The following is a 15,216-nucleotide window of genomic DNA, read 5'->3' on the forward strand; positions in this document are numbered from 1 at the left end:
CAAAATTTAAGCTCAAGAATCTTCTACTTTACTTTCACTTTATAGTTTTGCAGTTATTATTGATTTCAGAATTATAAAGTGTAAATAATACTTACACTTTTCACAATATTTTACATGTTCAAGCATAGTATTTTATAAATTGTTCATCTGAAGTATGAAACTAAGTGACGTGTGCGACGTATTATTTATTGATGAATATTATTAAATTAACAACGAGCATTCTCGTTATATACGCTTTGTGCAAGCTCTTATTTTGCAGAAAAATTCAAAAAGATGAACAAGACCTCAGGGAGGTAGGTATACAGGATCCCCTAGATTTCCTGACACCATGAACCAAACTGAGAAGACGAAGCGACAGTAAGGCCACAGAGCCCGAATCTTGCGCAGGACCTCAGGGAGGTAGGTGTACAGGATCCCCTAGATTTCCTGACACCATGAACCAAACTGAGAAGACAAACAGCCGGCGGGGCTCCGAGGTCACCTCGGAACAAAAACGACCAGGATCTCGTAAGATCTCCTGGAGCACAAACAGCCGGCGGGGCCCCGAGGTCACCCCGGAACAAAAATGACCAGGATCTCGTAAGATCTCCTGGAGCACAAACAGCCAGCGGAGCCCCGAGGTCACCTCGGAACAAAAACGACTAGGATCTCGTAAGATCTCCTGGAGCACAAACAGCCGGCGGGGCCCCGAGGTCACCCCGGAAAAAAAATGACCAGGATCTCGTAAGACTCCTGGAGCACAAACAGCCGGCGGGGCCCCGAGGTCACCCCGGAACAAAAACGACCAGGATCTCGTGAGATCTCCTGGAGCACAAACAGCCGGCGGGGCCCCGAGGTCACCCCGGAACAAAAATGACCAGGATCTCGTAAGATCTCCTGGAGCACAAACAGCCGGCGGGGCCCCGAGGTCACCCCGGAACAAAAACGACCAGGATCTCGTGAGATCTCCTGGAGCACAAACAGCCGGCGGGGCCCAGAGGTCACCCCGGAACAAAAATGACCAGGATCCCGAAAGATCTCCTAGAGCACAAACAGCCGGCGGGGCCCCGAGGTCACCCCAGAACAAAAACGGCCGGTGGGGATCTTAAAAGACCTCCCGGAGCATGAAGACCGGGATCCCCTAGAACTCCCGGGAAAACAAAGAAGACCGGGATCCCTTAGAACTCTCGGGAAAACAAAATAAAAACGGCCGGTGGGGATCTTAAAAGATCTCCCGAAGCAACAAAGACCAGGATCCCCAAGATCTCCTAGCAAAAGAAGACCTCCCTGAGAAGACCTCAATGAGGTCCAGGCAAAAGAAGACCTCACTGAGGTCCTGGCATAAGAAGACCTCACTGAGGTCCTGGCAAAAGAAGACCTCCCTGAGAAGACCTCAATGAGGCAGAAGACCTCAATGAGGCAGAAGACCTCACTGAGGCAGAAGACCTCACTGAGGCAGAAGACCTCACTGAGGCAGAAGACCTCACTGAGGCAGAAGACCTCAATGAGGCAGAAGCCCTCACTGAGGCAGAAGACCTCACTGGGGCAGAAGACCTCACTGAGGCAGAAGACCTCAATGAGGCAGAAGACCTCACTGGGGCAGAAGACCTCACTGAGGCAGAAGACCTCAATGAGGCAGAAGACCTCACTGAGGCAGAAGACCTCACTGAGGCAGAAGACCTCACTGAGGCAGAAGACCTCACTGAGAGGGAGAAGACCTCACTGAGATATAGAGATCTTAGGGAGGTAGAAGACCTCACTGAGGTAGAAGACCTCACTGAGAGGTAGAAGACCTCACTGAGGTAGAAGACCAGCGAAGATCTAAAAGATCTCCCGGAGAAAAAATGGCCGGAATCCCCATGTAACGACCCGGAAACCGATACCCCTCTGTAACGGCCCGAACCGCCACCGGCGCTAGGATCCAGATCGGCTTAAGGCCGCCGGGACCCGTAGCAAGCCAAACATACTTCCTATCACCTGGTCAAATCCCATACATGATCAAAATTTTAACATAAAAACTTAAACATCTGATGTACAAACCGAGCCTGACCTGTATGCGACATAACTGAAAACATAAAAGGACCCCCTACTAGAGCCCTCATCAAAACTCTAGCTGGGTCTACATAACATACATCAAACCGGAGTCACATCCAAAGAACCAAACCTAACCTGTGCATGCATCAAACCACAACACAAGACCTCCACTAGGGTCCTCATCCATTACCATAGCGTGGTACACAACACATGCTACAAGTTTAGTTCAAACATAACTCAACATCTAGCATAACATACATCATGTATTAAAAAGGGACTAACCAAGTCTTAGGGCCAAGCACATTTCTAATCCATAACCATAACTTTACTTTACATTACAATCATTATCTTACAATCCATTATCTCAAAAATACATTACATGTCCACACTAAAACACTAATCTAATACTATTACATAAGCAAGACCTTTACCCTTGACGTCTTCCTGACCTACCACTGACCTGCAAAACTGGGGTTAGGGGAGAGGGGTGAGCTAAAAAGCCCAGTGAGTAGAAACAAAGAAAACAGTTCATTAATTACATGCTCTCATGAAATGCGTCATAACACAAAGAAATCACATAACTATATCTTGTCCGTCTCGGGGTTCATGCAAATATCTACTCCCCACGGACCTGTTTCTAAGAGTTCTTTTTGCTAGCATCCTTTCCTCTCAAGGATCAGACATGACCTCAAAATTCCCTCTGTCGGTGCCCGGCTCCCCCAAAGGAGCTCACACAGGACTTTCACATACATGACAGGGTACCTAGTCCACAGAGAGCTCATAGGGACTTTCCTATATGTACTTGTCCGGCTCTCAAAGGACGTACCCAAGACTCAATGACAGAAATGGGCTATTGAAGTCGCCTTGGTCCAAACCTCCTGAAACAACATCAAATAATTCAATGCGCCATATTCGTGAAACTAGTGCAATCAATCCTATTACATGTAATCATGGTGCATGAACATGCTTTAGGCATTAGATTTCGTACACAAAAGATTAAGTTTAGTTCTACTCACCTCCTGGCAGACGCTGACTGACTCTGCAACTGCTAGCACTGATGGCCTCCTCGATCCCTCGGGTCCGATCCTACACAGGTGGACTCGAATGAGGTGCCAACACACTCTAAACAACTCATAAACAACTCCCCAAAAACTCTCTAACACATCACTTAAACATGCATAGAAAACAACCATGAAAAGGCTGGACAGGGCACTTTCGGCGGCACCTTCGGCGGCCGAACCCTCCCTCCAGAGACGAAACTCGGGCACTTTCGGCGGCACCTTCGGCGGCCGAAAGTCCCACTGCAGAGATGAAAGTCAGGCACTTTCGGCGGCCGAATCCTTCCTTCGGCGGCCGAATCCTTCCTTCGGCGGCCGAATCCTTCCTTCGGCGGCCGAAAGTCTGCTTTCAAGCCAAAACTCAACTTTCGGGGGCAAGGTTAGGCGGCCAATCCATGCATCCAAAGGCAGGTTCGGCGGCCGAAACCACCTTCGGCGGCCGAACCTGAGTTCTTCCCAGAAGGGCAGAACTCAGCTTCTCTTGCATTCAAGCCTCCCAAACCTTCCAAACACCCCAACACAAGCATCCAACCTTACCAAAACATGCATAAACCTTAAACCATGCATAAAGGAGCTTAATAACTAGATTAAACTCCAAAAACAACATCAAAACATACCTAGATAGTTTATGACCCACATAGGCCAAAACCATCAAAACAACCCATAACCTCACTAGCTCTTTCCCAATCATGCATACACTCTCCCACATGCATAAACTAGCCTAAACTTCATCATAACATCACATAAACACTCATAAACATACATAAGCATACATTGGGCATAAAACCCACATAAACCTAAACATGCATATCTACCCATTAAAACACCATTAAACTTACTTAAAACTTCAAAAGACACTAGGAGAGCAAAGATCTACACTTACCTCTTGAAGATCGAGGGTTGCGTGATCTCTAACTCGGAGGTATGGAGAATCCAAGCTCCAAAAGCTCCAAGCTCCCAAAACTCGCTTTCAAGCTTCAAAACTCTTCAAAACAACCATGGAGCTCATGAAAACATGAAAGAGATGAAGAAAAACATGAAAACGGCCAAGAGAAGACATGAACTCACCTGAGCTCGAGAATGGGGAGAAAACTCACCCATTTTCGATCTGAGGGCCCTTTATAGGTGGCCTGGTCAGAGACCTTCGGCAGCCTAACGTGCCCCCTAAACTCATGCATGTTCGGCGGCCGAACTTGACTTTCGGCGGCCGAACCTTGGCTCGTTCAAACAAGACTTTCGGAGGCCAAAGGCGCTCCCGAAGCCTTTCCATGTTCGGCGGCCGAACCTGGCAAACGCCTCCTTGGTCTTTTCTTTTTAAAACTCAATTCTTTTCCATTTAATACCATGAAATCATTGTGAAAACATTTTAGAAAACACATTTTACCCCTCTAGAAGCCTCTGGCATCTTCAGAAATTCTAGATTCCAACGGAGATTCCGCCGGAAGGTAGAGATTCCGATGCCGGAATCTAGCCGGGTATTACATTCTTCCCCCCTTTAAGAACATTCGTCCCCGAATGTTCCACAAACAAACGGGCATAGCATAAAACATAACATCAAGCATACATAAATAAGCAAGCAAACAAGCAAGCAAAACCTAAAAACCTCTCTCCTAAAAGAGAGACACGAGTACTGCTGGAGTATAAACTCCCAGGTCTTCCAAACCCACCTTAGCAATACCCAACTTCCTCCTGAACTCCACACGCTTCCACTGCGCTACTCTGATCCTTACTCTTTCTCTCCATCTTCACTACTAACTGGCTTCTTCTCACTGCTAACCCAAAACTAACTCTAACTCTCTCAGGTAGTACCCGGATTTCAGATCTATCTTGGAAAACAAACAGCTCCTACTAGTTGCCCCAATAGATCATCCATCCTGCACGGGAAATACCTGCCATTGGTAGTGACCTTGGTCAACTGCTAACAGTTGTTACAAAGTCTCAGGGATCCATCCTTCTTTTCCCACAACCACACTGGAACAATCCAGGGTGAGGTACTAGGTCGGATAAAACCCTTATCTACCAAGCCTCGCCTCTACTCTGACTACTACCTCTCTCTACGCAGGCGCCATCCTGTAGGGAAGGAAAGAAATGGTTCTGGTTCCAGACACCACTCCTACTCCAAACTCTAACTCCCTGACAGGTGGTAAACCTGACAACTAGCTGGGAAAACATCTAAGAACTCTCTCTCTAACAACTAACACTGAGGCTGGTTCCCTGACCTGACGGCTAAACTCTCAAACAAGAGCTAGAACCCTCTGACAACCCCTCCTACGCACCCTACGAGCCTGACAGGCTGACATCAAACCTCTAGGCATCCCTACTGTATTCCCTCAACAGACTACCTTTGACCCATCCTGTCCTCTGAACTTGACTACCTTGTCTCTACAGACCAAGATAGCACCACGAGCAGAAACCAATCCATCCCTCGATTGACGTCCAGACAGTCAAGTCTAAGACCTCAAAATCGAGTGGAAGGCATCTACCCCCAACTGACACTGAACTGGACCGGCAGACTGACTCTGCCACAGATGGATCACACATGAGTCCACTGACCCAAAGAGAACACTCTAGCCCAGAAGCTATCAACTCAACCTCTCAACGGCTCCTAGAGCAACTAAAGAAAGAGGAAAACACCAGGGTTCACAAAACATACACATCAGAACATTCAAAAGTGAGCGTACCTGGCACCACTGTGTTCGATGTGTCTGCCTCTTGCTGAGCTTGGGTGAAGATCCGAGCTGGAGCTGACGGACCTTCTCCACGGGAACCTTCAGAAAGAAAGGCTGACCCTCTCCCTCTGCCTCGACCACAGACCTGAGCCATGGCTGGAGCTACTGTCTGAGCCGCTCTACCTGGAGCTGCTTGCTGGGACGGAGCCAACCTGGGCGCAGTGGGACACTCACGTGCTATGTGCCCCTCCTGTCCGCATCTGAAACATAGATTAGTCCCATAACGGCAGACTCCCTTGTGCGGCCTTCCGCACCTCAAGCACCTTGAACTGCCTGAGCCAGAGCTCGAACCACCACCTAATCCCAGACTAGACTTCAACCGACTCCACAACATCTTCTTCTTCCCCCTCAGGGTTCTGCCCCACTTCTTGCTTTTCGTGGAGGCTGTACTCAGAGTGGAGGGATCAATCCCTCCTGAACCTGAGATCCTGGAATCCTGAGTCTGAGTATCCTCCTGAGAATCTCCCATGCTGTAACAGCCCGGTAACCGGTACCCTTCCGTAACGGTTCCAAACTGTTCGGCACTAGGATCCAGATCGGCTTAAGGCCGCCTAGACCCATAGTAAGCCTGACATTCCTTCTATACATCTGGTATAATCCTTTACATGATCACTCTTTTATTCATAAAATTTTATACCTTTAAATGTCCCAGGCTTACCCCGAGGGACTGTGATTAAAAACTCTTCTTTCATTTTTTTCAAGCTCAACGCATGCATGCTCTTATTTATTAAGCTTGGCCATAAAATCCTCTGTAAGACATTTCATTCTTCCTTAAAACATCTTTTCTCTTTAAACTTACTCGTTCTTGAAAACATTTCATACATCATGAAAACATATCCTTTCTTAAAACTCATTGATCATGTACCCCTTATAGGATTAGCCAACCATAGACATAACATCACTCTATACATTAGGCAAAGCACATATCTATACCAAACTCTTCCTAACATGACTCTATCTCTTTATAACATGGTCTTTCCTTTCATACCTCTTTCATTTCATACTCGTACATCCTTACTTACATAACTTTCCTTTAGCATACATCATGTCCACAACTAAACTTCTATACAAGCATACATAACATAACATATCATTTCTGAGATGCTAAACATATAAGCATCCTATCAGCATACCAAACATCTCTTCACAAAATATACATAACCTTATATATATATCCACACTATACTATTACATAACTTCTTCATCTTTGTCTTCCTCTAATCATCTCTGATCAACTCTGGCCCTGCATACTGGGAATAGGGGAGATGGATGAACTTCTAAAGCCCAGTGAGTGGAATCCATAAAAAACCATTCATTAAAACGCATGCTCTTATGTCATACTTCACATTACAATAATACACATCAAGGAAGAAGTTGTCACTTATAGCCCTCTTCCTAACTGACTCACTTGTAAACTTTCTTTTGTACTTAACTTTCTGAAAACAGATATGTCAGGGCGATTAGGCCTCCTGACTGATGTCTGAAAACGTTTTGTCAGGGCGATTAGGCCTCCTGACTAACTTCCTGAAAACATTTTGTCAGGGCGATTAGGCCTCCTGACTGTTTCCTGAAAACTGCTTTCCTGAAAACGTTTTGTCAGGGCAATTAGGCCTCCTGACTAGCTCATGAAAACCTTTTGTCAGGGCGATTAGGCCTCCTGACTAGCTCATGAAAACATTTTGTCAGGGCGATTAGGCCTCCTGACTGCTTCCTGAAAACGGCTTTCCTGAAAACGTTTTGTCAGGGCAATTAGGGCTAAAGGGTTATTCAACATTCATCCGCATACGCATCCAGCTATGCAATGCAGCATCTTCATGGTTCTCGTGCAACAACCTATTATCTCATGGCATTCATGATGCATGTCTCATGTTCGTCACATTTTAGTATTACCCATCCTAGCATTAACATGGCAATTATGATGCATGGATCATGCTGAAACATTCTTTAATTGAAAACATGCATAGTTAGTCCCACTCACCTGGAACCTCTGCTGTACTAACTTGGGCCAACTCTGTACTGTAGCTAAACACCTCTCCTCAGATCAAATCCTACACAAAAGGACTCTTATGAGGTGTTAAACATTTCTAGCATAACTCTAAAACACCTTCCCAAAACCCCTCTAAAGCCTCATAAACATGCATGAAAATTCATGCAAAGGAAGGCAAAACAGAGCACCTTCGGCGACACTTTCGGCGGCCGAAAGTCTCTTCCAGAGACGAAACTCGCCTACTTTCGGCGGCCGAACCTCTACTTTCGGCGACCGAAAGTCCTATTATCTCTCCTTCGGGTGCACCTTCGGCAACCGAATGTGCATGACAGATCCGAAAGTCCAGCTTCCGGAAGCAGCCTTCGGCAGCCGAAGCCGCCTCCACAAGGCTTTTCGGCGGCCGAAACTCACTTCGGCGGCCGAACCTGAGTTCTTCCAGAACCCAGTTCATGCACAAACACCTCTCCTCAACCCTTCCTCACATACCCAACATGCATAAAACCTCCGCAAGACATGCATAGACCTCTAAACATACCCAAAGAGGCCTAAAACACTCTTAAACTCTAACAACAAAAACATATAAACACATAGTGCACAAAGGGTCCCTAAAACCCTCCCATGCACACCCATGCTCATCTAACCCTTTCTTCCCATAAAACTCCTAAAACTATCCATAAAACATGCTTAAAACATCATAAAACGTAGAGATCAACCCTTACCTCTTGAGTTGGTGTGACCTCAACTTCAAAACGTGGAGCACCAAGCTTTGCAAGCTTCAACTCCAAAATTTGCTGAAAACCGTTAAAACCAAGTTAAAGCTTACTACAACTTTGAAGAATCATGAAAAAACTAAGAAATCATGCCAAGGAAGACATGAGCTCACCTTGGGTGGGAAGAGGGAGAAAACTTTCCTCTTCCACCGCCCTAAGTGGCTTTTATAGAGGAGCTGGTCAACTACGTTCGGCGGCCAAACATGCAGGCGAACCATGCCATGTTCGGAAGCCGAACTTTTCTTTCGGCAGCCGAACCTCAAGCACTTTCGGCGGCCGAATGTCACCTTCGGCGGCCGAAACTGCATTTTGTCTCCTTCGCCTTTTTCTCTTCAAAACTCAACATCCTTTTTCCTTAAATACCATGAAAACACTTAAAACCTTTACAACCCTTTTTAAAACTTTTGCTACACCTTTACTGGCAACTCCGACATCCGAAATTCCACCGGACGGTGAGAACTCCGATGCCTGAACAAGCCGGGTATTACACATGCCTTCCTCTAGCACTCTGATTCCCAAACTGACATCCCTTCTCTGAACATCCAACTCTACTTCCCTCACACTAGCTGACATTTTTCTCGGAGCCATTGCTTCTCTGCTTTCATCAAAAGACCTTCCAGGGTCCCTTGATGTTCCCCATCTGCTGACTCCCCACGACTGCGCTCTTGGCAGAGCAGGGGGAAAGGTGTCCAAACCTTCCCTCTCAGATGGAACTCCAGTCGATTCAACAGATCGACGAGCACCTTGCATTCTGGCTCCTCTGAAGAACAACACACAAGCAATCAATCAATCAATCATTAGCATCATACGGTTCATATGAAAACACATGAACCCGCAACATACATGCATACATAGCATAACATCATGGCATATCACATCATCATACAAGACAGGACTCAACATCCTATCCTAGTGGACATGATTTTACCTACTCGGCTTGCCCCTCTATGACCTCTAAGCTAACCTCTTTCCGATGTGGGATATCTCTAATCCTTGAGTATCTTTGCTCAACACACCGTACTAATGAGGCCCAAAGCTCTGATACCACTCTGTAACGACCCGGAAACTGATACCCCTCTGTAACGGCCCGAACCGCCACCGGCGCTAGGATTCAGATCGGCTTAAGGCCGCCGGGACCGGTAGCAAGCCAAACATACTTCCTATCACCTGGTCAAATCCCATACATGATCAAAATTTTAACATAAAAACTTAAACATCTGATGTACAAACCGAGCCTGACCTGTATGCGACATAACTGAAAACATAAAAGGACCCCCTACTAGAGCCCTCATCAAAACTCTAGCTGGGTCTACATAACATACATCAAGCCGGAGTCACATCCAAAGAACCAAACCTAACCTGTGCATGCATCAAACCACAACACAAGACCTCCACTAGGGTCCTCATCCATTACCATAGCGTGGTACACAACACATGCTACAAGTTTAGTTCAAACATAACTCAACATCTAGCATAACATACATCATGTATTAAAAAGGGACTAACCAAGTCTTAGGGCCAAGCACAGTTCTAATCCATAACCATAACTTTACTTTACATTACAATCATTATCTTACAATCCATTATCTCAAAAACACATTACATGTCCACACTAAAACACTAATCTAATACTATTACATAAGCAAGACCTTTATCCTTGACGTCTTCCTGGCCTACCACTGACCTGCAAAACTGGGGTTAGGGGAGAGGGGTGAGCGAAAAAGCCCAGTGAGTAGAAACAAAGAAAACAGTTCATTAATTACATGCTCTCATGAAATGCGTCATAACACAAAGAAATCACATAACTGTATCTTGTGCGTCTCGGGGTTCATGCAAATATCTACTCCCCACGGACCTGTTTCTGAGAGTTCTTTTTGCTAGCATCCTTTCCTCTCAAGGATCAGACATGACCTCAAAATTCCCTCTGTCGGTGCCCGGCTCCCCCAAAAAAGCTCACACAGGACTTTCACATACATGACAGGGTACCTAGTCCACAGAGAGCTCACAGGGACTTTCCTATATGTACTTGTCCGGCTCTCAAAGGACGTACCCAAGACTCAATGACAGAAATGGGCTATTGAAGTCGCCTTGGTCCAAACCTCCTGAAACAACATCAAATAATGCAATGCGCCATATTCGTGAAACTAGTGCAATCAATCCTATTACATGTAATCATGGTGCATGAACATGCTTTAGGCATTAGATTTCGTACACAAAAGATTAAGTTTAGTTCTACTCACCTCCTGGCAGACGCTGACTGACTCTGCAACTGCTAGCACTGATGGCCTCCTCGATCCCTCGGGTCCGATCCTACACAGGTGGACTCGAATGAGGTGCCAACACACTCTAAACAACTCATAAACAACTCCCCAAAAACTCTCTAACACATCACTTAAACATGCATAGAAATCAACCATGAAAAGGCTGGACAAGGCACTTTCGGCGGCACCTTCGGCGGCCGAAAGTCCCACTCTAGAGACGAAAGTCAGGCACTTTCGGCGGCCGAATCCTTCCTTCGGCGGCCGAATCCTTCCTTCGGCGGCCGAATCCTTCCTTCGGCGGCCGAAAGTCTGCTTTCAAGCCAAAACTCAACTTTCGGGGGCAAGGTTAGGCGGCCAATCCATGCATCCAAAGGCAGGTTCGGCGACCGAAACCACCTTCGGCGGCCGAACCTGAGTTCTTCCCAGAAGGGCAGAACTCAGCTTCTCTTGCATTCAAGCCTCCCAAACCTTCCAAACACCCCAACACAAGCATCCAACCTTACCAAAACATGCATAAACCTTAAACCATGCATAAAGGAGCTTAATAACTAGATTAAACTCCAAAAACAACATCAAAACATACCTAGATAGTTTATGACCCACATAGGCCAAAACCATCAAAACAACCCATAACCTCACTAGCTCTTTCCCAATCATGCATACACTCTCCCACATGCATAAACTAGCCTAAACTTCATCATAACATCACATAAACACTCATAAACATACATAAGCATACATTGGGCATAAAACCCACATAAACCTAAACATGCATATCTACCCATTAAAACACCATTAAACTTACTTAAAACTTCAAAAGACACTAGGAGAGCAAAGATCTACACTTACCTCTTGAAGATCGAGGGTTGCGTGATCTGTAACTCGGAGGTATGGAGAATCCAAGCTCCAAAAGCTCCAAGCTCCCAAAACTCGCTTTCAAGCTTCAAAACTCTTCAAAACAACCATGGAGCTCATGAAAACATGAAAGAGATGAAGAAAAACATGAAAACGGCCAAGAGAAGACATGAACTCACCTGAGCTCGAGAATGGGGAGAAAACTCACCCATTTCCGATCTGAGGGCCCTTTATAGGTGGCCTGGTCAGAGACCTTCGGCAGCCTAACGTGCCCCCTAAACTCATGCATGTTAGGCGGCCGAACTTGACTTTCGGCGACCGAACCTTGGCTCGTTCAAACAAGACTTTCGGAGGCCAAAGGCGCTCCCGAAGCCTTTCCATGTTCGGCGGCCGAACCTGGCAAACGCCTCCTTGGTCTTTTCTTTTTAAAACTCAATTCTTTTCCATTTAAAACCATGAAATCATTGTGAAAACATTTTAGAAAACACATTTTACCCCTCTAGAAGCCTCTGGCATCTTCAGAAATTCTAGATTCCAACGGAGATTCCGCCGGAAGGTAGAGATTCCGATGCCGGAATCTAGCCGGGTATTACATTCTTCCCCCCTTTAAGAACATTCGTCCCCGAATGTTCCACAAACAAACGGGCATAGCATAAAACATAACATCAAGCATACATAAATAAGCAAGCAAACAAGCAAGCAAAACCTAAAAACCTCTCTCCTAAAAGAGAGACACGAGTACTGCTGGAGTATAAACTCCCAGGTCTTCCAAACCCACCTTAGCAATACCCAACTTCCTCCTGAACTCCACACGCTTCCACTGCGCTACTCTGATCCTTACTCTTTCTCTCCATCTTCACTACTAACTGGCTTCTTCTCACTGCTAACCCAAAACTAACTCTAACTCTCTCAGGTAGTACCCGGATTTCAGATCTATCTTGGAAAACAAACAGCTCCTACTAGTTGCCCCAATAGATCATCCATCCTGCACGGGAAATACCTGCCATTGGTAGTGACCTTGGTCAACTGCTAACAGTTGTTACAAAGTCTCAGGGATCCATCCTTCTTTTCCCACAACCACACTGGAACAATCCAGGGTGAGGTACTAGGTCGGATAAAACCCTTATCTACCAAGCCTCGCCTCTACTCTGACTACTACCTCTCTCTACGCAGGCGCCATCCTGTAGGGAAGGAAAGAAATGGTTCTGGTTCCAGACACCACTCCTACTCCAAACTCTAACTCCCTGACAGGTGGTAAACCTGACAACTAGCTGGGAAAACATCTAAGAACTCTCTCTCTAACAACTAACACTGAGGCTGGTTCCCTGACCTGACGGCTAAACTCTCAAACAAGAGCTAGAACCCTCTGACAACCCCTCCTACGCACCCTACGAGCCTGACAGGCTGACATCAAACCTCTAGGCATCCCTACTGTATTCCCTCAACAGACTACCTTTGACCCATCCTGTCCTCTGAACTTGACTACCTTGTCTCTACAGACCAAGATAGCACCACGAGCAGAAACCAATCCATCCCTCGATTGACGTCCAGACAGTCAAGTCTAAGACCTCAAAATCGAGTGGAAGGCATCTACCCCCAACTGACACTGAACTGGACCGGCAGACTGACTCTGCCACAGATGGATCGCACATGAGTCCACTGACCCAAAGAGAACACTCTAGCCCAGAAGCTATCAACTCAACCTCTCAACGGCTCCTAGAGCAACTAAAGAAAGAGGAAAACACCAGGGTTCACAAAACATACACATCAGAACATTCAAAAGTGAGCGTACCTGGCACCACTGTGTTCGATGTGTCTGCCTCTTGCTGAGCTTGGGTGAAGATCCGAGCTGGAGCTGACGGACCTTCTCCACGGGAACCTTCAGAAAGAAAGGCTGACCCTCTCCCTCTGCCTCGACCACAGACCTGAGCCATGGCTGGAGCTACTGTCTGAGCCGCTCTACCTGGAGCTGCTTGCTGGGACGGAGCCAACCTGGGCGCAGTGGGACACTCACGTGCTATGTGCCCCTCCTGTCCGCATCTGAAACATAGATTAGTCCCATAACGGCAGACTCCCTTGTGCGGCCTTCCGCACCTCAAGCACCTTGAACTGCCTGAGCCAGAGCTCGAACCACCACCTAATCCCAGACTAGACTTCAACCGACTCCACAACATCTTCTTCTTCCCCCTCAGGGTTCTGCCCCACTTCTTGCTTTTCGTGGAGGCTGTACTCAGAGTGGAGGGATCAATCCCTCCTGAACCTGAGATCCTGGAATCCTGAGTCTGAGTATCCTCCTGAGAATCTCCCATGCCTTCCTCTAGCACTCTGATTCCCAAACTGACATCCCTTCTCTGAACATCCAACTCTACTTCCCTCACACTAGCTGACATTTTTCTCGGAGCCATTGCTTCTCTGCTTTCATCAAAAGACCTTCCAGGGTCCCTTGATGTTCCCCATCTGCTGACTCCCCACGACTGCGCTCTTGGTAGAGCAGGGGGAAAGGTGTCCAAACCTTCCCTCTCAGATGGAACTCCAGTCGATTCCACAGATCGACGAGCACCTTGCATTCTGGCTCCTCTGAAGAACAACACACAAGCAAGCAATCAATCAATCATTAGCATCATACGGTTCATATGAAAACACATGAACCCGCAACATACATGCATACATAGCATAACATCATGGCATATCACATCATCATACAAGACAGGACTCAACATCCTATCCTAGTGGACATGATTTTACCTACTGTGTTTGCCCTTCTATGACCTCTAAGCTAACCTCTTTCCGATGTGGGATATCTCTAATCCTTGAGTATCTTTGCTCAACACACCGTACTAATGAGGCCCAAAGCTCTGATACCACTCTGTAACGACCCGAAAACTGATACCCCTCTGTAACGGCCCGAACCGCCACCGGCGCTAGGATCCAGATCAGCTTAAGGCCGCCGGGACCCGTAGGAAGCCAAACATACTTCCTATCACCTGGTCAAATCCCATACATGATCAAAATTTTAACATAAAAACTTAAACATCTGATGTACAAACCGAGCCTGACCTGTATGCGACATAACTGAAAACATAAAAGGACCCCCTACTAGAGCCCTCATCAAAACTCTAGCTGGGTCTACATAACATACATCAAGCCGGAGTCACATCCAAAGAACCAAACCTAACCTGTGCATGCATCAAACCACAACACAAGACCTCCACTAGGGTCCTCATCCATTACCATAGCGTGGTACACAACACATGCTACAAGTTTAGTTCAAACATAACTCAACATCTAGCATAACATACATCATGTATTAAAAAGGGACTAACCAAGTCTTAGGGCCAAGCACAGTTCTAATCCATAACCATAACTTTACTTTACATTACAATCATTATCTTACAATCCATTATCTCAAAAATACATTACATGTCCACACTAAAACACTAATCTAATACTATTACATAAGCAAGACCTTTACCCTTGACGTCTTCCTGGCCTACCACTGACCTGCAAAACTGGGGTTAGGGGAGAGGGGTTAGCTAAAAAGCC

This window comes from Manihot esculenta, chromosome 16, assembly GCF_001659605.2.
Source record: "Manihot esculenta cultivar AM560-2 chromosome 16, M.esculenta_v8, whole genome shotgun sequence".
NCBI classification, from domain to species: domain Eukaryota; kingdom Viridiplantae; phylum Streptophyta; class Magnoliopsida; order Malpighiales; family Euphorbiaceae; genus Manihot; species Manihot esculenta.